Genomic DNA, 25820 nt, shown 5'->3' on the forward strand with positions numbered 1-25820 from the left:
GCAGATATCAGGGTCTTCATCACTTGTACCGGCATGTCAGTTAAACCTGCTCCCTAGTCTACCAATGCTTCTGTTTTATGGTTTACCCTTTACTTTACACATGCCTCTTTTAGGCCTCATTCCAGCAAGGTGCTGAGAATCTCCAATGCCCATTCAAGCTAGTGGGAGTTAAGGGTACTCACACACACACACACAGGATTGAGTTATGAACAAATGCATATACTTTATTAAGATATTTAATAAATATAAATTTGTTTACAATGCGAGTATACAGTAAACAATGTCATGAACTAACATTTGGGTTAATTCCAAGCTCTACAGACTGGAACAAAAAAAAACAAAAACCACAGCATTCTATAGAGGCCAATGCAACACACTTGCTGACTGACTGCATTTTTTTTTAATTCCCTTTTGGAATTAAAAGAAATTCTTTCACTCTAGCATTTCTTGTCCTAATAAAATATCTTCAGAACTGTTATTACGGTCTGGGTTAAAATACTGTCCCCTGAAAACATGACTTAAAGGAATGGGAAATCAAGAGAGTCACATGAGACAAATAATCTTTGGTGAAATCCTGGCCCTACTGAAGTCAATGGGGTTGCTGCCAATGACTTCAAACAGGGCTATGATTTCTCCTGTGTTCAGTTTTAGATCCCTTAATGATTCTTTCTACCAAGACTATGAATGTAATTTCATATTCACAATACCACACCCAGTTCCAAACAAAATATTCTATGTAAAAAGAAATACTTACAATACAGGGACAGGCTGCATAAACAGTGTGAAACTACCAGCTGCGGTTGATTTCTTCACAGAGTAAACTTTGTCCTCAGCCAGGCTGTCGTGCCTGGATTGGTATAACATTTGTACGCATTAATTTGGCCTGGGGAGTTTCTATCTAACTGAGCAAGGTGGGAGGGTTTGTTATTTTAACTCCTGGCTGATAACAGCTTATCAGTAACTTCTCAAAGGTCGAGTTCAACACATTTGCAGAGGGAGAGATGCAAAGAAAATATAGAGCACGCCTGTGAATCCCAGAATTCTTTCTTCCCCTTAGGGTGGGTCCTTATGAGTTTCCAGGATCCCCCCACTTTTCCCCACATTCCAAGACCCTATTCTGCAGTCAGAGTCCTTCTGAGAAAGGCAATATGCAGCTCTCTTCAAAGGCAATGAGCCCCACCCTTGAAGATGGCTTTAGCTACCATTAGGAGGAAGCAACATGAAATGCTTCCTTCCAAGGGAGGAGCTTGTTGTGTTTGCTGCAGCTTCTGCCAACCCAGGTACTAAGATGAAATCCTGAACTCTGACCCAGCATGGCAGTGTAACTGTGTCACCACCAGTCTTACAACAGAGTTCCATGCCGGCCTCTTTTTTTTTTTTTTTTTTAAAGGTATGCATTTAGTGCCTGATACAACTCTCACTGAAATTAATGAGAGTCCTTCCACTGATTTCAGTGCGTGCTGGACTAGCTCCTTAAGCAGAGTTCATTATTGACTACATTTTAGGGTGCCTAACTGATGTAAAAGTATTTTTTATCCAGATAAGATTGATGAATAGAAAGGGTCTGCTGAAAATACCTGGATAGGGACACTTGGGTTCTCAGGGATTGTATCTGCAGAACCTACCGTCTCCAGCAGTCCACCCAACTTTGACTTTGTTGATCATTAGGATGTGAACTAAGGCACATCCTCTTGGTGAAGCATTCTGTTGACTTTAGACTATCACCGGGTTGATGTTCATTTGTTTGCAACAGTACTATATCGTGGACTCTTATTTAGTTTGTGATCCACTATAACCCCCAGATCCTTTTCTGCAGTACTCCTTCCTAGTCAGTCATTTCCCATTTTAAGAACATAAGAATATAAGACTGGCCAGACCAGTAGCCCAGTATCCTGTCTTCCGACACCGGCCAAGACCAGATGCTTCAGAGAGAATGAACAAACAGGGCAATTACCAAGAGATCCATCCACTGTCGTCCAGTCCCAGCATCTGGCAGTCAGAGGCTTTGAGACACCCAGAGCAGGCAGTTGCATCCTTGACCATCTTAGCTGATAGCCATTAATGGACATATCCTCCATGAACTTACCTAATTCTTTTTTAAACTCAGATATACTTTTGGCCTTCACAACATCCTCTGGCAACAAGTCCCATAGTTTAACTGTACGTTGCGTGAAGAAGTACTTCCTTTTGTTTGTTTTAAACCTGCTGCCTATTAAATTTAATTGGGTGATCCCTGGTTCGCTATAAAGAATGTTTTCTAATCCTTTCTTCATTCTTGTGAGTCTTCTCTGAACCCTCTACAATTTATCAATATCCTTCTTGACTTGTGGACACCAGAACTGGACACAGGATTCCAGCAGCAGTCACTCCAGTGCCAAATACAAAGGCAAATTAACCGCTCTACTCCTACTCAAGATTTCTCTGTTTATGCATCCCAGGATTGCATTAGCACTTTTGCCACAGCATTGAACGAGGCACTCCTGTTCACCATGACCCTAAATCTTTTTCAGAATCATTGATTCCCAGGATAGAGTTGCCCATCCTGGAAGAATGGCCTACATTCTTTTGTTCCTAGATGTATATATTGTTCGCTTGCACCCAGTTTACCAAGCAATTGCTCTGTAATCAGTGACCTATCCTTTTCTTTATTTACCACTCCCCCAATTTGTGTGTCATCTGCAAACTTTATCAGCAATGATTTTTATGTTTTCTTCTAGTTCATTAATAAAAATGTTAATTAGCGTTAGACCAAGGACTAATTCCTGCAGGACCCCACAAGAAACACACCCGCTCAATGATGTTTCCCCATTTACAATTATATTTTGAGACCTATCACTTAGCTAGTGTCATTGTTTTTTGTTTTGTTTTTTGTGGGGATGGAGAAGATTCACGAGGCCTTGCTGGAACCTCAGGATCTGTTTATGGAGCCCTAATACCAAGACATGGCAGCACAGATGGCGGCCATGCTGGTTCAGCAGGAGGAGGAGGGACTCTCTCCACCTGGTATGCTGGGGATAAGGGTGGGGGTTGTTTTTTTAAAATGTACTGACAAGGGCTGATTTGCAGGCTCAGGGCATAGAGGAAGAATTATCTAGTTTGTATGTTAGTGATTTTTAAAAGGGCTGATATAACTTCATTCAAGGGCACAAATGTTCTTCCCAATCCACAGTCTGCCATGCACCCCTCCCTCACACACACACACACTTTTTTGTTTATTGGGGGATGTCAACACTGCTCTGTGTTTATATTATGGAAGGCAGCTCAAGGAAGTGCACCTTGCACTTGGAGTGAAAAGCAGGGAGGTTTGGGATGGTTCTTACTTCCTGAAAGAATTTGTTCCACAGTTGGGAACCAGACCCTGAAAAAGCTTTCTGCTGCACAGAGGAACACAATGTGCCATTGCACCTGAGGAGCAGAAATATCAACCACAGTCTTTACCCCAGAGCTTTAAGCCCCTTTTAATATCCTGGCTTCGGGCCACTGAATGTCTTGAAAATAAGGACCAAGGCCTTAAACTTGACTCTATTCTACAGGGAGTGGGATGGATTTGATGTTCTCATAGTAACCCACGTAGCCGAGGAGATGTGCTGCAGCATTCTGTACTAGCTGGAGTTTCCTAAAAGCTGAAGTCTTCATGCTTGGGTATATCACACTGCTGTAGTCAAGATGGGAGGTGACAAAGGCATGAATATCTGAGGTCAGGTAATCATCCATCAGGATGAGACAGAGTTTCCTACCTAATAGAAAGCATTACTTGCAGATATGGCTACATAAAAGCCCCTCACCAGGCCACTCAGTTTAGTTTCTCCATAATCACCCCAGGAGAGAGGGAAAATTGCCATAAAAAAAAAATCAAGGGGAAATTCATTTCACTAAGAAAGGATTCCTTGCAGGAGTTCTGTCAAAGTACAGAGGAGGAAACATCTGCTCTATTCTGTGGAGGCAGAAAGACTGGAAAAGAAGCTATTGGTTCAGATATACCCAGCAAGGAAGGTCTGTCACCATGAGTTAAAAATTGTTCAACATAGAAGATCCATAGCAGGATAAATAGATTTATCATTACACCGTGTGTTCCCGCCTTGAAGCTCTTCAGCTGATGGGATGAGACGATATGAAAGAACATGGGCAAAACTAAAAGAACTTAGGAAAAAACATACTGCTGCATAAGGCATCCTTATTTTCTTAAATGACATATTTAAAACACAAGAAGTATATTAGCTTTTAATATACTTGTTAACTGTTCATTTCCTTTTAAAATGCTGCTACAGCACACCAGACAAAACAGTAGGATGAAGGCTGTATACCAGCAAACAGAGTTCAAAAGATGGTGCCTCAAATATAGGCTCAACCGGCTTAGAAAGACACTGAAGAATAAGATCACTCTAGGATTGGAAAGAGAAGAGGAGGTGAGTGGAGGCCTGGAGGATGAGCAAGGAGAAGGGTGAGTGCTGCAAGCCACTTGCTGATCAAGAGCAGCATGGAAGGCACACACAAGGAAGGGAAATGCCCACGGAGTACCACAGGAGGAGAATGTATATAGAAATGAGATGGGAAATGAAACAGCATTCAAAGGCTGCTGGTGTGCAAAGGCCTGTGACCCAAGTGTGACATGTCATTCCATATCTTTTATGAAAATATGCTTATGAGATGAATATGACATAACAGATATACTCTATGCAAGATATCATTAGAAAGGTTATGATTTACTGAATGTGATTATCCAATTTGTATGCCTGTATCATTTCTCTATCTGAAGACAGGAATATTGACTATGTATCTGTATTTCAACTATGCTACTTTGGGTGACGCCCACTGCTAATACTTCAGGGAGGAGGAGGATCCGGGGAACTACAGGACAGTCAGCCTCACCTCAGTCCCTGGAAAAATCATGAAGCAGGTCCTCAAAGAATCAATTCTGAAGCACTTAGAGGAGAGGAAAGTGATCAGGAAAAGTCAGCATGGATCCACCAAGGGCAAGTCATGCCTGACTAACCTAACTGCCTTCTATGATGAGATAACTGGCTCTGTGGATGAGGAAAGCAGTGGACGTGTTATTCCTTGACTTTAGCAAAGCTTTTGATACGGTCTCCCACAGTATTGCTGGCAAGTTAAAGAAGTATGGGCTGGATGAATGGACTATAAGGTAGATAGAAAGCTGGCTAGATCGTCAGGCTCAATCGGTAGTGATCAATGGCTCCATGTCTAGTTGGCAGCCCGTATCAAGCGGAGTGCCCCAAGGGTCGGTCCTGGGGCCTGTTTTGTTCAATATCTTCATTAATGATCTGGAGGATGGCGTGGACTGCACCCTCAGCAAGTTTGCAGATGACAGTAAACTGGAAGAAGTGGTAGATACGCTGGAGGGTAGGGATAGGATACAGAGGGACCTAGACAAATTAGAGGATTGGGCAATAAAGAAATCTGTGAGGTTCAACAAGGACAAGTGCAGAGTCCTGCACTTAGGATGGAAGAATCCCATGCACTGCTACAGACTAGGGACCGAATGGCTAGGCAGCAGTTCTGCAGAAAAGGACCTAGGGGTTACAGTGGACGAGAAGCTGGATATGAGTCAGCAGTGTGCCCTTGTTGCCAAGACGACTAACGGCATTTTGGGCTATATAAGTAGGGGCATTGCCAGCAGATCGAGGGACATGATCATTCCCCTCTATTCGACATTGGTGAGGCCTCATCTGGAGTACTGTGTCCAGTTTTGGGCCCCACACTACAAGAAGGATGTGGAAAAACTGGGAAGAGTCCAGCGGAGGGCAACAAAAATGATTAGGGCACTGGAGCACATGACTTATGAGAAGAGGCTGAGGGAACTAGGATTGTTTAGTCTGGAGAAGAAAAGAATGAGGGGGGATTTGATAGCTGCTTTCAACTACCTGAAAGGGGTTCCAAAGAGGATCGATCTAGACTGTTCTCAGTGGTTGCAGATGACAGGACAAGAAGTAATGGTCTCAAGTTGCAGTGGGGGAGGTTTAGGCTGGATATTTTCACTAGGAGGGTGGTGAAGCACTGGAATGGGTTACCTAGGGAGATGGTGGAATCTCCTTCCTTAGAGGTTTTTAAGATCAGGCTTGACAAAGCTCTGGCTGGGATGATTTAGTTGGGGTTGGTCCTGCTTTGAAAACTGAGCAGGGGGTTGGACTAGATGACCTCCTGAGGTCCCTTCCAACCCTGATATACTATGATTTAGGTATAACAATGGAAAAGCCAGACAGGGCGGATGACCCATCAGTGAGGACAATGGACTGTGAAATGGACTTGGCCTTCCTGTGGACACTCCATACTGCCACTGACTCATGGACACTGATACTACAGCGTCAGGTAGTCTTGTCACCTGATACTAGAACATTACCTGGGACTTCTTGTAACTTTCCACTGTAAGGGAAGGGGGAGGGTCAAGTCTGGGAAACAAAGGAGTCCCACCTTATGTAAATCCTATTTAAGGGTGGGGAGGAAGGCAAGCAGGACTCCTCCTCTCCATGGCCTGTCTGCCCAAGAAGAAAGATTGCAAAAGCCACCTGAAGGGAAAGCAAGCAGGGAATCCAGACTGAAACATGGGTCTAGTCTGAAAAGGAATATAACTGGAACTCTGAACCACAGAAACTTTGCAACCTGCCTGCAACAATATCTACAGTGAGAAATATTATTTGTAACCAATTTCTTTAGTGAAACTAGCTTAGTTTGCATGCTTGATTTAATTTTAGTAATCTGCTTTGTTCTGTTTGTTACCCCTTTTACCACTTAAAGCCTGCCTTTTATAGTTAATAAAATTTGTTTAGTTTATTATTAAACCCAATTTCTGTAATTTCTAATTGGGGGGGGCAAGAAGTGTGCACCCCTCTCTCCACACTGAAGGAAGGGGCAAATTTCATAATATATCTTTGGGTCTGCACTCCAAAGGAGGTGGACATCTGAGTGCTGGAGCAAGTCCCTTAAGATGAGTCTTCCCAGAGCGGATATGCAGGTGGGTGGGTGGGTGGGAGAGAGAGAGAGAAGGTTTTAAGAGCCTGGCTCGGCAGAACAGGTTAAAGGGTGCCCATGCTGGCAGAACAGGTAGACTCAGTGGTATCTCAGCACATCAGGTGGCTTCCCAAGGGGTCCAGCCCATCACACAGAGTTGTTAAAAACAGATGAAAGTAACAAAAGTTCAGTTGACCTGTTATATAAAACTATTGATAAAATAAGTGAAAGATGTAGCCAAAGAAACTAGTACAAACAAAACATGTTTAAACTAAAAGAATAGATTAGGGGTTTCCAGGGATTCTGGTAAAGTCACAAAATTGCTATAGCAACAAATCAAGAAGGCGGTAAAATGACAGGAGAAGGTGGTACACTGCTGGAGCATCTCTGGTGGAAATCTCATCTCCAGGCTGACTTACTCCATTATAAATTTTGTTCACTCCTCCTTCAGCTCTGCCATCTTCCTAGCTAACAACTCCTCTTCTCCAACTTAATTGAATCCCATGTCTTCAATCCCAGCCACCTTTTAGCCATCTTTGATTCACTCCTCAAATCCTCCCTCTCTCCTGCCTCCACTTTTTTCTTTGCATAGGCTCTAGCCAATTTCTTTCAAGAGAAAAGTGACTAAATATCACACGATCTTCCTTCCTCAACACACGTACGATTCCCCCTTCTCCTCTTACTTCCTTGTCACACATGCAGAAATTTCTCATCTGCTGTCTTCTTCTAATTCCTCTATTTCCCGCAGTGACCCTATCCCATCTTCTAATCTCCGTTACACCCACTCTCATACCCTCACTCCTCTCCCTAACTGCTCACTCTCCTCATAATACAAGCATGATTTAGTGCAGGGATCGGCAACCTATCAGAAGTGGCGTGCCGAATCTTCATTTATTCACTCTAATTTAAGGTTTCGCGTGCCGGTAATACATGTTAACATTTTTAGAAGGTCTCTTTCTATAAGTCTATAATATATAACTAAACTACTGTTGTATGTAAAGTAAATAAGGCTTTTAAAATGTTTAAGAAGCTTCATTTAAAATTAAATTAAAATGCAGAGCCCCCCAGACCGGTGGCCAGGACCCAGGCAGTGTGAGTGCCACTGAAAATCAGCTCGTGTGCTGCCGTCGGCACCCGTGCCATAGGTTGCCTACCCCTGATTTAGTGTCTCCTATCTTAAAAAATAACCACCACCCTGGACCCCACTTGCCTCTCCAACTACCACCCTATCTCTAGGCTCATTGAATATGTTGTCTACATCGCTGTTTGGAGTTCTGCTTGTACAATCCGTCAAACATCCTTTGCACTCCACTGAAATTGCTCTCGCCAAAATCTCTAATGACCTCTTCATAGACAAAGCTCAGATCCAATACTCCAGTCTCATCCTCTGTGACCTGACAGCCACCTTCACTGACCACACTCCTCCCCTTGGTTTCCATTAACCTGTCCTCTCCTTGTTTTCCTCATACCTCTTTAATTGCTGCTTCAGCGTGTTCTTCAGAGGATCCTTCTCTTGCCCTCTAACTTTCCGAGGGCGTTCCACAGTGTTCTGTCCTTGATCACCTTCTCTTCTCCCTCTACACCTTATCTCTGGATGTCATTCACAGAACACAAATTCAACAACCATCAGATCTACCTCTCTACTCCTGACTTGTCTCCCATAAAAAATAAAATCTCAGCCTGTTTCTCTGACATCTCCTCATGGATGATTAGCCATCAGCTACGATCAATCTTCCCCCTAAGCCCTCCCTGCTACCTCCTTTCTTGAGGACTGTGGACAACACCACTGTCCTGCCTGTCACAGGCCCACATAACCTGGGTATCATCTTTCACTTGGAAGTCTCTCTAGGTCTGCAGATCCAGGGTAAACAGGGCCAGCTCCAGGGGTTTTGCCGTCCCAAGCAGGGGGAAAAAAAAAAAAGCCGCAATTGCGATCTGCGGCAATTCAGCAGGAGGTCCTTCGCTCCAAGCAGGAGTGAGGGACCCTCCGACGAATTGCCGCGGAATACCTGAAAGTGCCGCCCCGCTCCGGAGTTGCCGCCCCAAGCACCCGCTTGATAAGCTGGTGCCTGGAGCCGGCCCAGAGGGTAAATCTAATGTTTGCAGATTCTTTCTGAATAATATCTCTAAGATACAGTCTCTTATCCCGCCACACAGCTAAAACTCTCGTCCAGGCTCTCATCATCTCACAGCTCAGTTACTACAGCAATATTCTCTCTGGCCTTGACAAATGCAATCTTGCCTGCTCATATCCATTCAGAATGTTGGTGCAAAGATCATTTTCCTAGCCCATCACTTTGGCCATGTCCCCCCTGTCCCTGCATCTCTGCACTGGCTCCCTCTTCTTTACTGCATCAAACACAAGCTATTTTTCCTCACTATCAAGGCTTTTCATGGCCAAACCACATGTTACTCATCACTCATCATCAAGATGTTGACTCCCCCATCCAGTCAGCCAATGATGCCAGCTTCTTGTTATCCTGCAGGCTTGAAAGAAGCTCCCCGTAAACATCTGCAAATCCACTTCAGTATCTTTCTTCAGTTGCCTCCAAAAAACTTGAGAATGGTTAGGCCACTGATGTGCAGAGAGACAGCCTGTCATGCTAACCAACATTGTCTCGTCGTCATTTTCTACTCCCAGTCCATCTGCCTGTATCCATCTGTTGTTTCTTGCCTTATACTTAGAATGCAAATTCTTTTGCATTCTTTGGCAAAATTCTTTTTGTTCTGTGTTTGCACAATGGGGTCTTGGTCCATGTCTAGGGCTCCTGGGACTATGACAATACAAATAATAAATATTATTTTTGATGGCTGATATTGCTACCCCTTTCTAGACATGGCTTTTCCTGAATTGGGGTGGGGGGGACCGTCACTTAGCAACTTGATTGGGGACTGGATAGTTAAAAGGACCTAAATTGAAGGAGAGGAAGTGAACTTCATCACCACTGCTATCAACACCAACTGCTGTGACCAAGGAATGTACCATCACACCACTGGGCGTGATCCTGAAAGACGTCCTGACTAGAGGAGAAGGAGCCAGATGATAATCACCCCCATCTATTAGGTTTGAATGAATCCTGAACAACACCTGGCATGTGAAACTGCTGCCAGCCCTTCCCTAGGGTGATTTTAACTTCCCTATTGTACTTCTTCTGTTTCTTTTTTGCTGTCTATCTAGTAAAAGTCTGTCTTAGCCAGCCAAGATAAACCCATCCTTGTAACACTGCTGTAATGAAAAAGAAAGCTCTGAATAGTGCCTCAAGCAGCCTGATACTGGTAAAAGTTTTGCCAAGTGCTGAAGGGCTAATAAGACCATATGCTGTGCTTGTTGTTTCCCAGCAGCTGAACAAGAAACAGACATCTGTTGCACTTTCCTCTCCTCCAGTTTTGCCTTGTCTTAAAAACAAACTCATAAGAAACAGGATTGAACTTTATCAAGAGTCACCCAAAAATGACAATCAAAACACTTGTCTCCCGCCACCCCCCACACAATAAGGAAAATTAACACCTTGATTAAAATCTCAGGAATTGTATAGGAGGGAATTTCCGTCAAAAAGACTATACGCTTACAGAGAATAAGGTAAATTATAAGGAAGTTTTACATTTCAGATGCTTTGAGAGTTTGGCCCTTTGTACTGCTCCAGCAGGAGTGAGCCAGTGAACATAAGATAAGAACAGTCATACTGGGTTAGACCAAAGGTCCATCTAGCTCAGTATCCTATCTTCTGACAGTGGCCAACACCAGGTGCTTCAGAGGGAATTAATAGAACAGGAAATCATCAAATGATCCATCCCTGTCGTTCATTCTCAGCTTCTAGCACACAGAGGCTAGGGATGGGTATCCCTGCCCATCATGGCTAATAGTCATTAATGGACCTATCCTCCATGAGCTTATCTAGTTCTCTTTTGAACCCTGTTATAGTCTTGGCCTTCACAACATCCTCTGGCAAGGAGTTCCACAGGCTGACTGTGCGTTGTGTGAAGAACTATTTCCTTTTGTTTGTTTTAAACCTGCTGCCTATTAATTTCACTTGGTGATCCCTCGTTCTTGTGTTATGAGAAGGAGTAAATAACACTTCCTTATTTACTTTCTCCACACCAGTCATGATTTTATAGACCTCTATCACACTCTATGTGAACCCCAGGGCACACACAACTGTCTAATATGTAACAAAGGTTTTTGAACTAACCCCTGCAGGGCCTCCCAGACTCTTTCCCTTTAATGGAAGGGGCAGAGTGAGATGCTGAAGCTTGCAGAAATCAGTTCCACAGACAACATTTTTGGGGTCCACACAAGCGATTCCGCATTAACAACAGTCTTAAAAGGGCTTTAAACAGGAAAACAAAAACAATGTACATGCCTAGAAACTAACCCATTGCCCCAATCGAAAACAAATGTACCACTATCATGTACCTGAAGACAGAGCAGAAGCCCACTTGGAGCAGCTTTCCCTCTTGTCCCCTTCTGGTGGCAGAGCAGGAGTGGGTGCAACTCTGCATTTAAAAGGCCAGGGGCTCTCTCGTCCCCATGTCACTTCCTGTTTAAGTAATACTTGGCAATCGGCTGATTAAAGGGAAGGGTCACACACTCTCCCTCTTGACTTTAAATAAAACTCAAGCAGCTCTAACTCACCTATTCCTGCTATAAGTATAGTTTTATTAATCTATTAGGATAGTGGCTTCTAGTTCACTCAGTGCTACAAACTACTGAACTGACAAGCAAGTGTCAGAACAAACTGGAAAAGCGTAGGTTAGCTCACAATGCAAGAGCCTAAGAGGAATGTCTTAGCAATTTTCAAAGTGACCGGCTACAAACTCTACTGAGCCTATTTAAACCTGTCCAACATACTGGAAACTCTCCACATAACAAGTTTAGCTCATTAAGAGGCTTAAGCTTTTAACTCACATAAAGAACAACCTGGCAAATTGTGAAGTACAGATAAGTACATTGTGATGTGCTTGCTCAGAAGCAGGGAGTGCACTGCCTATATGCGATCAAGTATAAGGAGTAATGGTAATACTGATCTCCCCTCAGAACACTAAAAGGAGATTGCGCAAATGTGATAAACACAACCTCTTAACCAGGACAACTAAAATCAACCTTCAAAGGGGCAATTAAATGGTTAATTTGGCCATTAAACACACCTATCTAGAAGCTTTGGTTTAGATTCCTTTTCAGCACTGATGGCTGGTGGCGAGAACCACTTGCAAAGCCTATGTACCTGTCACCACCAATGCAGTGGGATGCTAGTCGTCCGTGGTGCAGCTCTGACTTTTCCAACAGTATCAAAAAATAGTGTTTTGATTTCCTAACACTCTTGGTGTCACATGGCAACTTTCTTTATACAATCTGTTGATGATCACCAGGGGCGGCTCCAGACCCCAGCACGCCAAGTGCATGCTTGGGGCGGCATGCCGCGGGGGGGGGCTCTGCCGGTCGCCGGGAGGGCGGCAGGCAGCTCTGGTGGACCTCCCGCAGGCGTGCCTGCGGAGGGTCCGCTGGTCCCGCGCAGCTTCGGTGGAGCCGCGGGACCAGCGGACCTTCTGCAGGCACGCCTGCGGGAGGTCCACCAGAGCTGCCTGCCGCGGGACCGGCGACTGGCAGAGCCCCGCCCTGCTTGGGGCGGCGAAATGTCTAGAGCCGCCCCTGATGATCACAGCCCTCCAGAGAAAGATGGCAGATGAGGAAAACAGATGTCTAGAGAGGAGCAGCTGACAAATCATGGCCTGGCATGCTACCCAATAGACAGGAAATGCCAAGTTAATGGGGATATTAATGTTCACCTCTGCCCTGTACACATATGCATTACAATACAGTCTCAAAATACATGAGCACATGCCATTTTCCACACAGGAACCATGTCTTATTCCCTGCATAGGTAGGATGGTACTCAATGAATGTAGCTCCCATTCAATATTTTATCATCACTGATCAATATGTGGTCATTGCATCACTCACAGGATGCCAATCAACTCTACTGAATGAAGAAGGGATTTAGTCAGTACATAACCCAGTTTCATTCACTGTCCAAGCAGCCCAAAGAGGCAGGTGTCCTGCAGGAAAAATGGTATGGAATCATGTATTTAGAGACTGTATAATAATTCATATGCACAATGGGTCAGTTATGCCTATACCATTAAGACTGACGTTTCCAGAACAGTGCACACTTAACTCGCCAACCTCATTGTTCTTCTAGCAAAGAATTTTAATAGAAATATACAGATATGAACTTCCAGCTGGAGTGTGTAATGGAAGTTATAAAGAGGCCTAAATGCTTCCATTATAACCTCCCTTCAGTGCTCTCAATCAGCATCCTGCCTAGTTCCATGAACACCCTCACAGCTCAAACTCCATACACATGGTCATGCACAATAAAAAGAATTTTCACTGGGCTACCTTGAACTTGTAGGCAGAGTGCAGATTGGAACACTGTTGTAGTTAGTAAGATACGTGTTATGAATAGAAATCATGGCATGTGCACCAAGGATGTCTTATAAAGCCTTACAAAATTCAGCCAAATCAAAATAGATTGTCACCCAAAACCAAAAGGCACAGTGCACAGGGAGGCTGGCCTCTTTAAGGGGAGATAAGTCCAGCCCTACCTGTAACACAATTACAGGCAGAGAGAATGAGCTAAGTTACAAGAAGTTCATGTGGCTAAATCAGGCCTTTTGAGGTGAAAAGACGGAAGCCTGTGGAGAGCCAGAGATAAGAGAGGGGAGACTCCAGGTAGGAAGCCCTATTAGGAACTGCTACTTGATAGAGAGCGGGTCTGCTTAGTAGAAAGCCTCAGCAGGGACAGGACTAAGAACCGTGCACCAAGGGTTGTGAGGCAGCTAGGAAGGCTGGGGGGAGTTCTTGCGTTTTCTTTTGAACTTTGTTAATAAACCAGCCCCCACAAGAAGGTGTCACTCAACACATTAAAGCCAATGCTGAAGTTATCAGGAGCCCAAGAAGGGGAAACTGAGGCAGTGGCTAGCCCAAAGCCATCAAGAAGTCACACAGACTGAGAGAAAACATGGCCAATATTAAACACAAATGGTAAAAAACTTTTGAAAGCTACACACAAGTGAAAGACACTTTTAAAATGGGAACACTTATGCAACTTTAAGTTTAACTTTAACAACTGGCATTGTTGTGTTGGGAACAACATTTCATATTTTTTTCCCCCCACAACTCTGAGAACCAAAAAACCTCTTATTTATTTGAACATACACTTTACAAGAGTGGAGACACAATACAAGAAGTAGTTGGCCATTTTTTCATTCAGAGAACTCAAAAATACTACAGCCAACAACGGATACAGTTTTATTTCCAGTTCTTCACCACAAGCTCTCACTACAAAAAATATATCCATACAAAGACTTTTCTGTAAACATGATTCAGTCTCATTTTTTAAATACTTGCTGTGAGTTACTGTATTTGTGCATCCCCTTGGCAAAAAAATCCAAAGGTCAAGGTACACAGATACGCAGTGGCTGATATGCCTCAATGATTATGTCACATGAAACCAGGTTCTACTGAAACCCCACAAATAGATATTTCTGAAATAACAGGGGAATTCCAGCAGAGGCAAAGTTCAACAGTAACAGTACTGCACTTAAGTATATATTCCTTTGCTTCTGTTTGTATGGCAATACACAAGTGGTGGTTGGGAGTGAGGGGACCAAAAAGGTTAAAACTTATACTTAAGGCTACAATTTAATTGGGTATTTTTAGTAAAAGCCATGGACAGGTCACAGGAAAAAAAAAAAAATCAGGGCCCCATGACCTGTCCATGATTGAATCTTGGGGCTGGGGGAGGTGGGAGAGGGAGCGCTGCAGGGGGAAAGCCGGGGCCCCGCTGCGGGGGAGGGACCTCATGGGGGCCTGTTGCTGCTCCAGCCCCACCTAAGGGGGATCCCGGGGGGGACCGCCTTGGGGCGGGGAGGGAGCGCCGGGGATGGGGGGAGCCACCACTGCCATGAGGGGGAGGGTGCCCCGGGGGGGAGGGGAAGGGCATCCAGGGGAGGAAGGGCACCCCGGGGGGAACAACAGGTGCTGCCAAAAGTTGGGGTGCTCCACAGAGGGGGGGGTGCGGGGGCAGCCAATGCTCCGGCCACCGCTAGGAGGGGGTTGCCCCAGGGTCAGCACCACTGCCAGCTGCTCTGGTGGTCCCCGGAGCCACCAGAGCAGCAGCCTGTGTGGCTGGCTGTGAGACCGCCCAAGCAGCTGGCTGCAGAGCTGCTCTAGCAGCGGCAGGTGTGGCTGTCCCCGGGGCTGCCTGAGCAGCTGGCTCCGGAACCAGCTGCTTGGGCAGCCTTGGGGTCAGCCACACTGGCTGCTGCAGAAGTCATGGAATCCGTGACCTCTGTGACAGACACAGCGCTCTACTTGTACTACAGTAAAACTGTGGTTCTTTGAGATGCTGTCATCACTGTGGTTTGCACTATAGGTGCATGTACCAGCAGGGCACCTGTGACCCTCCCTCAGTTCCCTTGCAATTTGAAACCCATGGTAGCTGAGGACTCAGGGATTGAGGTGGGACATGGGATCCACACTGACTACAATATCTCTAAGAACCACAGTTACTGCAGAGGGTAAGTCAACATTTTTTCCTCTTTCAGCATGAGTGATTGTGGAGCCCACTGTAAGTGACTGGAAGGCAGCATCCTCTCAGGATGGCAGGAAATGAAGCATTCCAGCTGCATCAAACAGTAACTGAAGTACAGCTCTCATGAATGTGGCATCTGACCTAGTAGCTAAGTCCAAGGCATGGTGTTTGACTAAGATCAGTGGGTTTCTTCACATTACAGATTTCTGATATTGGCACATTCCTGAAGCAGGCAGAGGATGTTGCTTGAGCTCTGGTGGAGTGATATTCAGTGGATGCAGCATGCCAGGCACACAGCAAGATATGCTGCGTTACCCATTTCCATGTTCTCTACAGCGAGATGCATGGACCTTTAGAACATCTAGTTGTGGCAATAAAAAGAAAGGACAATATTCTAACCGGTTTGGTCCTGTCAATATAATAAAAAGCAAAGTCCTGGTAACACCAAGAGCTATAGCTTCTTTTCTCCCAGCATCTAGTGTGGTTTCAGTAACAAGACAGGCAGACTGACTGGCTCAAATGAAATTCCAAGACCACCTTAGTTGTGAACTTCAGGTGAGATCTTAGCTCCACCTTGTCCTTGTGGAATGTCATATAGGGCATTGGGCCATAAGCACCAGAAGTTCACTCACTCTTGTGGCTGAAGTGTCAGCCACCAGGAAGACCAACTTCAGAGTGGGGAAAGGAACATCCAAGAGAGGCTCAAACAGAGGTTCCATGAGCTTCAGGAGGACCAGTCCCCAGCAGGAGCAGGTTTTCTGACTGGTGGACAAGTGTGTAAAAGTCCCTTGAGGAACTTCAATACCATGAGGTGAAAAAAGATCAAGAATTCCAGGCTGGGCAACACAATGGAGCACTGGCACTCAGGTCGCCCAATCGGACTAGGAAATGCTGAGCTGTGAACTTAGCATGGGGTCTAAATATATCCAATGGCTTCTCACACCAGACATAGCTACAGGGCACTTTTGAGATGACTCCCTCCTCCCCTCAACTGAGACCCAGTGACATTTGAAACACCCGTCACTCACAACGATTCTGGGGGGAAAAGCACCACCACCCTGGCCTCTGCAGAAGGTAGGGCAGAGAGAGAAGAAGCAAGCTTCAAACAACTCCCTCTGATTTATGTGGCAATGAAGGTCCAACTCCTATGACTCCCAGAACAGGGAGTGATGTTCCTAGCCCTGCTTTCCCTAACACTAGCAAGGGGGAGAATGAAGATGTGGCCACGGCTCAATGTGACCTGAAAGAACAAGTACATCAGGGTCAAGGAAGCAAACAGGCTAGCACTGTTCCTGGTCCCCTCCTCAAACAATGGTAGCCTCACAGAGACAAGAATTAAATAATAAATGAAAATGCTTAGCATTCACATAGTATTTTTCATCGGCAGAGCTCAAAGCCCTTCATAATACTACACGACCAGAGGATGGGGAACAAAGCTAACATTTATTTAACAGCATTCAGTTTGAAAGATCCTGCAACAGGGTCCGTTGCGCCCCTGCATATCCAACCCTTTGGCCCTCCCAGACTCAGGGAGGCTCCAAGCTGGTGCAACATCTATGCTCTTTATTTGTGGCCGTTTCCCACCACCAGTTTCCTACTCTTTACAATGGCATGGCCTAACACAAACCTCCCCCTGAGCCTCCCATCCCTCCTGGTCTCCGCCCCCCTTCCAGTCACTTCCTCCCAGCCTTATAGCTCCTGTCTACTGAGGCTGGCAGGTGCAGTCAGTGATTATGCAAACCTAGGCTATTTACCCAGCCCCAATCCATTTCCCTTGATGGGGACTGGAGTGGCAGGAGCTGATTGAGGCTCCCCCAGCAGTGCCCTGCCACAGATCCCAATGAGCTGTAAGTCTTTATCCATCACTAACACACAGCTATTTCTTAGGCAAGATGTTGCCACTGTTTAAGTAACATGCATACATTTAGAAGACAGGAAGTGAAGAATGCTGGCTAAGATTTTCAAAATAGGGGATCCTAAGTCCATATTTGTCTTCAACATGCACTCCTTCAAAAAGCCAAAGGTATTCTGCGCTGATGTAAAGGTCTACCTACCCTAATCACTCTGCATGATCAAGACCCTAAAATGTTGAAGACCTCACCTGCCATAGAGAGCAAACAAAATTAACTCCTTACCTTTTTCAAGACACTCTGGGTTCCAGTAGAAAGGTATGAATTTGCTCATTTTTGGAAGACTTAATGGTCCATGTGTTTCTATTAATTTGATCTGTTTGGTGCTCCTCACAGAAATCGGTATTCTGGAGATCTGAAAAGAACGCCAATTTAATGTACATATCTCCAATAAAGTGCACACAGTTACATACATATTGCACTTTTCCTGTTTTCTGATGGCTCCATAAAAGTTCATCTCAAATCAAATCAAAGTGGACAACTATTCTCCTCAGAACCATGGTTCTGCTTCAGCAAGAAGAGGTTTTCTGTTAACATGATATCATAACATCAACCGAGCTCAGGGACCCATTGCATTAGGTGCTGTGCAACTATTAGTAAAAGACAGGTGAAGGCACTTCCCCAAGGTCACACAGCAGTTCAGTGGCAAAGCCAGGAACAGAACATTAGTCTCAAGACTCCTAGCCCATGCTCCCTCTCACTTTATTCGTTTACATTTACATGGCTTTAGGTTTTTAATTTTGGACATTGCGATTTCATGCATTGCTAAAAAAACTGTCGTGTAGTTCTGTGGCATTTGATTTTCCCAAGGTCTCAGAGACTATTCTAACCGTGCCAGCACGTAAACCTAGACCATGCTAATTCCATCCATGCTACACGATGATTGTGTTTTGTTTGTAGCATGAATGGGACAACAAAGTTATAGCATATATAGTGCTAAGAAACTATGACAAGGCTCTCAATAGCAAAACAGCCTCCACACACACTAAGAGTACTGAATGTCACTGAGAAGGAACACATTCACAGAAAGGCCCATTTTGTAGGCAGAACAACCTAGTTTGACAGTAATTTAATTTGGCTGTGCCAAAACCAAGTTATAGCATGGCATTTGTTTGGATGAGGCTAAATTGTGCTACAGACAGTTGTTTAAAAAGCTATACACCATGTTTCAGACTGGGTCTTCAGCAGGGCTAATGCACTGTTTTAATATGGTAATAACATTTGTCTCTATCTGCACAAGCTGACCCAAACCATGCTATAGCCTGGCCAGTCACAGCTGCTCAGAGCAAGACCTCATTCACTTCACAGTAAAATGGATCTACTTTCTAAAGCAAGGTCCCTACATTCTCCGGTTGCTGCTGCTAGGAGTTCTGAAGAAGATTCAGGTACATATTTAACGGAGACTATTAATGCATTAAATATAAAAAAAGAGAGTCGGTGCAGCAACCTCTGTGATATTTAGTTTCATTTTATACTGTCCCCACAGTTTCAGTTTTCAACATGCAGCTGTCATTTTTAAGTTTCAGAGTTAACAACCCTTTAATAAAAAGGGCAGTTGACACCTGATGTTTCAGGCTACATGGAAACTCAGGAGTATATCTGTGATTCAGTTAAAATTTTCAAGGTTCTCTTTGCAGCCAGAAGGCTAGAAATATTATTTACATTTAAAGTGGAAATTCTAGAGCATAATTCTGCAGCAAGGGGTGAATTCTGCAATGGCAGAATCATGGAATACACAGGGCCTTGATTAAAGGTGTTTAAAGGTTTAAATTGTGTTTCCTTGTTTATTATGTGTAAAGGAGACTGAGAGGCTATTTCCATACCCTTCCTCCACTCTACCACAGACAATTTTTCCTCCCTTTTGCCTGTATTTTTACACTAGAAATTCAGCTCATGCTACCCCGACTTTCCTGGAAGACTCTAAAGGCAACAGAAAAACTTGCATTATCACAAGTACCAAAAGTGCATATAACCTAAGTGTGACTGAGAAGGGAAGGGATTTTTAGTCAGACTGTTTAAAACTCTGTTTTTATTCTATGTTATGGAGGTGATAAGTCTAGATCAAGGGTTCTCAAACTGGGGATTGCAATCCCCCTGGGGGTCACAAAGTGTCAGTCCTGCCAGGAGTGGAGCTGGCAGCCTGAGTCCCTGTTAAATTAAATAAAATTAAAAACCCCTGGTTTTAGTTTATAAGGGGGGCTGCATTCAGAAGTTTGCTGTATGAAAGGTATCACCAATACAAAAAGTTTGAGAGCCACAGGACTAGATGATCAGAAAATGGTCTTAAAATATAGGTATTTATACCTTTTTAGTTCAAATCCTTGATCAACAGTTCAGGAAAAATCTCTGTGACGGTTTCAGTCCCTGTACTTATTCAATTAAGGGCTGAGAAAGTACACACCTCAGTTCTCACATGTTTTTGCAGGTTACTTTTAAACTTGGTAGCTTTATAGTTTAAACAGGCCTTCAACAATGGCCATCAGTATTACACAAAGAAGCCAAGAAAAACTCTCAGATTAAGCCCCTGAACTCTACGAAGAAGTCACAATCCAAGTGCTAAATCCTGACCTCAGATACCCAAACAAAACTCACAAATTTCACCTGGAGTTGCGCCTGCATATCTGAGAGCAGAATTTGGCCATAAAGATATATAGAAATGAACACCACGTTCTGGTACTGAGCTCACAAATCAGACTGCTGAAAAATAGGAAGGGTGGTGAAGTGCATTGGAAAACAAAAAACCTAACCCACCACCACCTCCCAGCCCTTCTACACAGCGATAAAGCATTTTCTAAACATTAATGAATTACGTCTCTTTAGGTCATTTATCTCCATTTTACAGATGGAAAAACTGAGGAATAGAGATTAAAATGGTTTCAAGATCCCAGGAAGCTCGTGGAAGTGACTGAATAAAATCCAGACCTTCCAACACACAGTCTTATGCTTAAAACAAGACCACCCTTCTGCCATAAACTGGACACATCAATTTGTAACAGATGAGGGTGACCCATTGTACCCAGAGCCACTTTCTAATTGTAAATACATGAGCATCAAAAGAGGAAACCCAGCTGCAAAAAGCTTCTGAGTGAGTCAGAGCTTATATTAATTTTTATTTTATTTTTTGGCCCACGTGTAACGGACACAAAATAAATATCAATGCAATCTGCCATAAAATATTGTTTCTCTCCGTTCCCCCAACCTAGGCACTAGGGTACTGCCACTGGACCTTAAATCAGGATGTCCATCTTTTTGTCAGCAAAAATAAAGTGAGCACTGTACACTTTGTATTCTGTGTTGTAATTGAAATCAATATATTAGAAAACATCCAAAAATATTTAAATTGGGGCTGTCAAGCGATTAAAAAAATTGATCATGATTAATCGTGCTGTTAAAGAACAATAGAATGCCATTTATTTAAATATTTTGGACACTTTCTACATTTTCAAATATATTGATTTCAATTACAATACAGAATACAAATATTTGCACTGTAAAAAACAAAATAGTATTTTTCAACTCACCTAATAAAAGTACTGTAGTCCAATCTCTTTATCATGAAAGTTGAATTTACAATTGTAGAATTATGTACAAAAAAACCTGCATTCAAAAATCAAAACATAAAACTTTAGCGCCTACAAGTCCAATCAGTCCTACTTCCTGTTCAGCCAATCACTCAGACAAACAAGTTTGTTTACATTTAGGGGAGATAATGCTGCCTGCTTGTTTACAATGTCACCTGAAAGTGAGAACAGGCATTTGTATGGCACTGTTGTAGCTAGGGTCACAAGATATTTACATGACAGATGCACTAAAGGTTCATATGTCCCTTCATGCTTCAACCACCATTCCAGGGGACATGCGTCCATGCTGATGATGGGTTCTGCTTGATAGCCATCAAGAGCAGTGTAGACCGATGCATGTTCATTTTCATCATCATGAGTCAGATGTCACCAGCAGAAGGTTGATTTTCTTTTTTGGTGGTTTGGGTTTTGTAGTTTCCGCATCAGAGTGTTGCTCTTTTAAGATTTCTAAAAGCATGCACCACACCTCGTGTCTCTCAGATTTTGGAAGGCACTTCAGATTCTTAAATCTTAGGTTGAGTACTGTAGCTATCTTTAGAAATTTTACATTGGTATCTTCTTTGCATTTTGCCAAATTTGCAGTGAAAGTGTTCTTAAAATGAACAACATGTGCTGGGTCATCATCCGAGACTGCTATAACATGAAATATATGGCAGAATGCAGGTAAAACAGAGCAGGAGACACACAATTCTCCCCTAAGGAGTTCAGTCACAAATTTAATTACTGCATGCTTTTTTTAACAAGTATCATCATCATGGAAGCATGTCCTCTGGAACGATAGACGAAGCATGAAGAGGCATATGAATCTTTAGCGCATCTGGCACATAAATATCTTGTGACGCCAGCTACAACAGTGCCATGTGAATGCCTGTTCTCACTTTCAGGTGACATTGTAATTAAGAAGTGGGCACCATTATCTCCCGTAAATGTAAAGAAAGTTATTCCTCTTAGTGATTGGCTGAACAAGAAGTAGAACTGAGTGGACTTGTAGGCTCTAAAGTTTTACATAACTGCACTCAAAAACAAAACATTGTAACAAAAACTATTTATTTTATCACTTTTACAGTGCAAATATTTGTAATAAAAATAATATAAAGTGAGCACTGTACAGTTTGTATTCTGTGTTGTAATTAAAATAAATATATTTGAAAATGTAGAAAAACCATCCAAAATACTGTAGTTAATAAATTTCAGTTGATATTCTATTGTTTAGCAGTGCAATTAATCGCGATTAATTTTTTTTTAGTTATTCGCATGAGTTAACTGCCATTAATCGACAGCCCTAGTACAAATAAATGTTCTAAGAGTTGACAAGGAAATCTTAGCTTATGAACTAATTTATGAATTATTAATTAATTAAAAGATGGGCTCTTTAACAAATTTAGCATCCTGTGTCAGGATTTTCTTTGTCTCAAATATATTAAAACAGACACACTTCAAAGTTTTCATATAATTACAACTAGCTGAAATCTCCCAGGTAAGTTTCAATTACACTAAGTTATTAACAACAGTTCTATTGGTTGTAATGAGCAGTGGTATGATCAAGATTGAATCAAGAGTTCCCACTGGTAGATAAACTGGCCCAACTGTGACTTCTCGTTAAAGATTCCATGGCTGCATGCTAGTTTAGACATCAATACTATCATCATGGTATTACTGCCTCAGCTCCACAGCATATTAAAGCAGCACTGCTGGGAGAACTGATTCTGGGGCACAGGGGGATACCTTAAACCAGAGACACACTGTGATTCTGGGACTGGGCTCTCCCTGCCCCAACTTTACACAGTACCAGTCTCACTAACACAGACCACTAAATCAATTGAAAAGTAAGGACCAGACTCACTTTGGGTCCTTTGCACTGCTCCAGTAATTGAAAGCGGCTGTAAGCCAGATAAATTGGCCAGTGCACTCTCCCTGTTTTGTGCCACCAGTGGCTTTCCCATTAAAAGTTAAAGCTTAATAATTTAAGACTGATACTTCATATCTCCAAATCATTAGAAATATTGCATGGCAGCATTCTCTTTGGTTTTTTGTTTAGGAGTCACATATTAAGTTTTCATAATTTAAAATAATGAAGGAAATTCCCAGCCAAAAATAACTACATTAAGATGGAGTTAAGGTTAACAGTACATATCAGTAACTTAAAATTAAAGAACATTACAGGGATGCTGTAATTATCCTAAAACGAGTTAAGATTAGACAAAAAAGAAACGTTAATGTAAGAAATGAACATTTAAGGCACCCAAAAACTTTAAAATTGCACTGTAGTAATGCCATGAGGAAAAACTGAAACAAATCAAGTGTCTCTAAAAATCTGTTTAACCTAATCTGGGACCACAAACACTAACCTGTGTTAATTAGGATAAGAGAAAAGGGTCTTGGCCTATAACCTCCTTTTAAAAATATTTGTATATATCCTCATATTACCAAGAGGTTTTAAGTTTCAGGACTTTGAATTATTTGGCTTAATTTCTGAACTGAGACACTTTGGCTAAAGGCCTAATGAGTCCCCAGGAGAATACATTCTCTCTTTGGGTAGGTCTATACTTACCCGCCGGGTTGACGCGTAGAGTTCGACTTCTCGGAGTTCGAACTATCGCGTCTAACAGACGTGATAGTTCGAACTCCGAACGCGCTCCTGTCGACTCCGGAACTCCACCACCGCGAACGGCGGTGGTGGAGTCAACGGGGGAGCCGCAGACTTCGATCCCACGGCGTCTGGACAGGTAGGCAGTTCGAACTAAGGTAGTTAGACTTCAGCTACGCTATTCGCATAGCTGAAGTCGCGTACCTTAGTTCGACACCCCCCCCCCCCGCCAGTGTATACCAGGCCTTTGACAACGTATGAAATTCAAAACTTATGTCTATTATATACAGTAACTAATATAGGATGTAACTAAGGCTTTGTCTACACTGCCACTTTATAACGCTGCAACTTTCTCACTCAGGAGTTTCAGCGCTGTAAAGTGGCAGTGTAGACAGTGCACCCGCTGGTAGCTACTCCCCTCATGAAAGTGGTTTTTTTAGGGCACTGGTGCCACAGCTACACAGCCACGGCAGTGCTTTAATGTTGCTAGTGAAGACATACCCTTAGTAGCCTATGACAGTCCCTTCCAGAACTACTGACAAAATTCAGCACGATGACTGAAATGGAAAGCTACTCAACATTTCTTCCAATTGCCTACCAGCTTCTTTTTTCTCAGTGCAGGGTACCTTGCATTTGGTGAGAAATGAAGAGGGTGTAGGTGGGTAGAGTAACCAGATCTCTCAATTTTATAGGGGCAGTCCCAATTTTGGAGTCTGTTTCTTATATAGGCTCCTATTTCACCTCCACCCCCATCCCAATTTTTCACACTTGCTGTCTGGGCACCCTATAGGTGGGTGAGGGATTGATGGGTGGCTGGAAAAACAGGTGGGGCTAGAAATAAAAGGCAGTGTTGGAGCATATGGCTCTGAAATGTTAGGAACAATACAGCCATTGTATCAATCTCATCTACTCTACAGCAGGCTGCAGCCTCCTTGCCACTGCCCTTCCCAGGCTCCCGCCTCTGTTTCTCCTGGCATTGCCCCACTGGTCCCGATGATACCCATACACACCCCTCACCAACCCATTCTCCCACCCACTGCCCTGGGAGGGACTCTGAGTCCACATTACACCCCAGCAGCCTGCCTGCTCGGCTTCAGCCCGCCCGCCCGGTTGGCTCCGCCTCCTCCCTCTCCCCCTCCCCCTCGCCCCCGCCACATGCCCGCGGTACTGTGCCCTCCAGACACCCGCTCCCGACGTTGGCGTAGGCGCCCCACATTACCTAGCCGAGGGCTACACGCGCCCACCGGGAGCACCCAGCCACTGCAGCCCCGCCGCTACCACCTGCTACGTTACCTGCTGCGTCAACAAACACGTCATTTCCTCCATGGAAAACAAGGCACTGCCCCCAACCAAAGCCATCCCGACGCTGGCAGCGTCACTGCCGGCTCCATGACAGCTGGGGAAACAGCTGAGCCAAGCGCGTGCGCACTAGGGTTCGGGAATCCAGACGCGCGCGCCGCGGGCGGGGAAGGAGTTGCGCCGTTCTGTTGCTCCCCAGCTCGCCTCTGTCACGTGCGCAGCTCCCCCTCCAATCCCAGCCCTGCCATGGCCCCGCTCCTGGCGCGCGCTGCGTTCCTCTAAAAGGGCCCAGCCGGCGGGTCGACGACTCATAGTGAGGAGGAGGGAGCTCCCTGCCCCCTCAGGGAACCCCGCTCCACCCCTGCCAGAGACTGGGGGGGGGGGGCAGAGGGGAGTCGGGAGCCCCCCCCACACTCACACGCACTTCCCGTAGACCCTGCCTGGCTGAAGGGCTCTTGGTAGTGGGCCTTAAACAGCCATGCCAGGTGTTGCGATGGGTGGAACGTGGGTGGGGCGCCCACGTTCTCCCTGCAGCAGGCGGAGACAGAAACTGACCCTGGAACTAGAAATGGGCGGAAGTGCTGCCTCTCACCATCCTGGTGGGCGTTTGTCCAGCCTGCGCTCACAAGTCACAGAGCCTGCCCTTCCTGGGGAGCTTGGCCCAGAGCCCAGCTCCCTCAGCGTGAAGGGCTGTCCCTAGCACTGACCCTAACTTTCCTGGACTGCAGCTTACGCCTTGGCAGGCATGGAGAACATAGGGCTTCCAGGTGTCTGGTTTTCAATCAGAAAGCCTGGTCGAAAATGGATCCTGGCGGCTCTGGTTGGTAATGCTGACCGGGCCCATTAAAGTCCAGTCGGTGGCGCAGCAGGACTAAGACAGGCC

The 25820-nt window shown here is 44.4% G+C and overlaps 1 protein-coding gene across 2 annotated transcripts in view; it reads right to left on the minus strand.

Annotated features, from left to right (window-relative positions):
* MAP3K13 (mitogen-activated protein kinase kinase kinase 13) overlaps window positions 1-25051 on the minus strand; it is a 152933-nt gene extending 127882 nt beyond the window's left edge. Inside the window, exons 1-2 of one of the 2 annotated variants that reach the window (XM_045030668.1) lie at window positions 24932-25051; window positions 17696-17825 (exon numbers count right to left, since the gene is read on the minus strand). The gene's annotated coding sequence lies outside the window, so the exon portion shown is untranslated. Of the gene's footprint in view, window positions 1-17695; window positions 17826-24857 lie in introns of both variants that reach the window. The other variant, XM_045030669.1, reaches the window with a different exon arrangement.
* Between the last annotated feature and the right edge of the window lie 769 nt (window positions 25052-25820).

Source organism: Mauremys mutica, chromosome 9 (assembly GCF_020497125.1).
Source record: "Mauremys mutica isolate MM-2020 ecotype Southern chromosome 9, ASM2049712v1, whole genome shotgun sequence".
Classification (NCBI taxonomy): Eukaryota; Metazoa; Chordata; order Testudines; family Geoemydidae; genus Mauremys; species Mauremys mutica.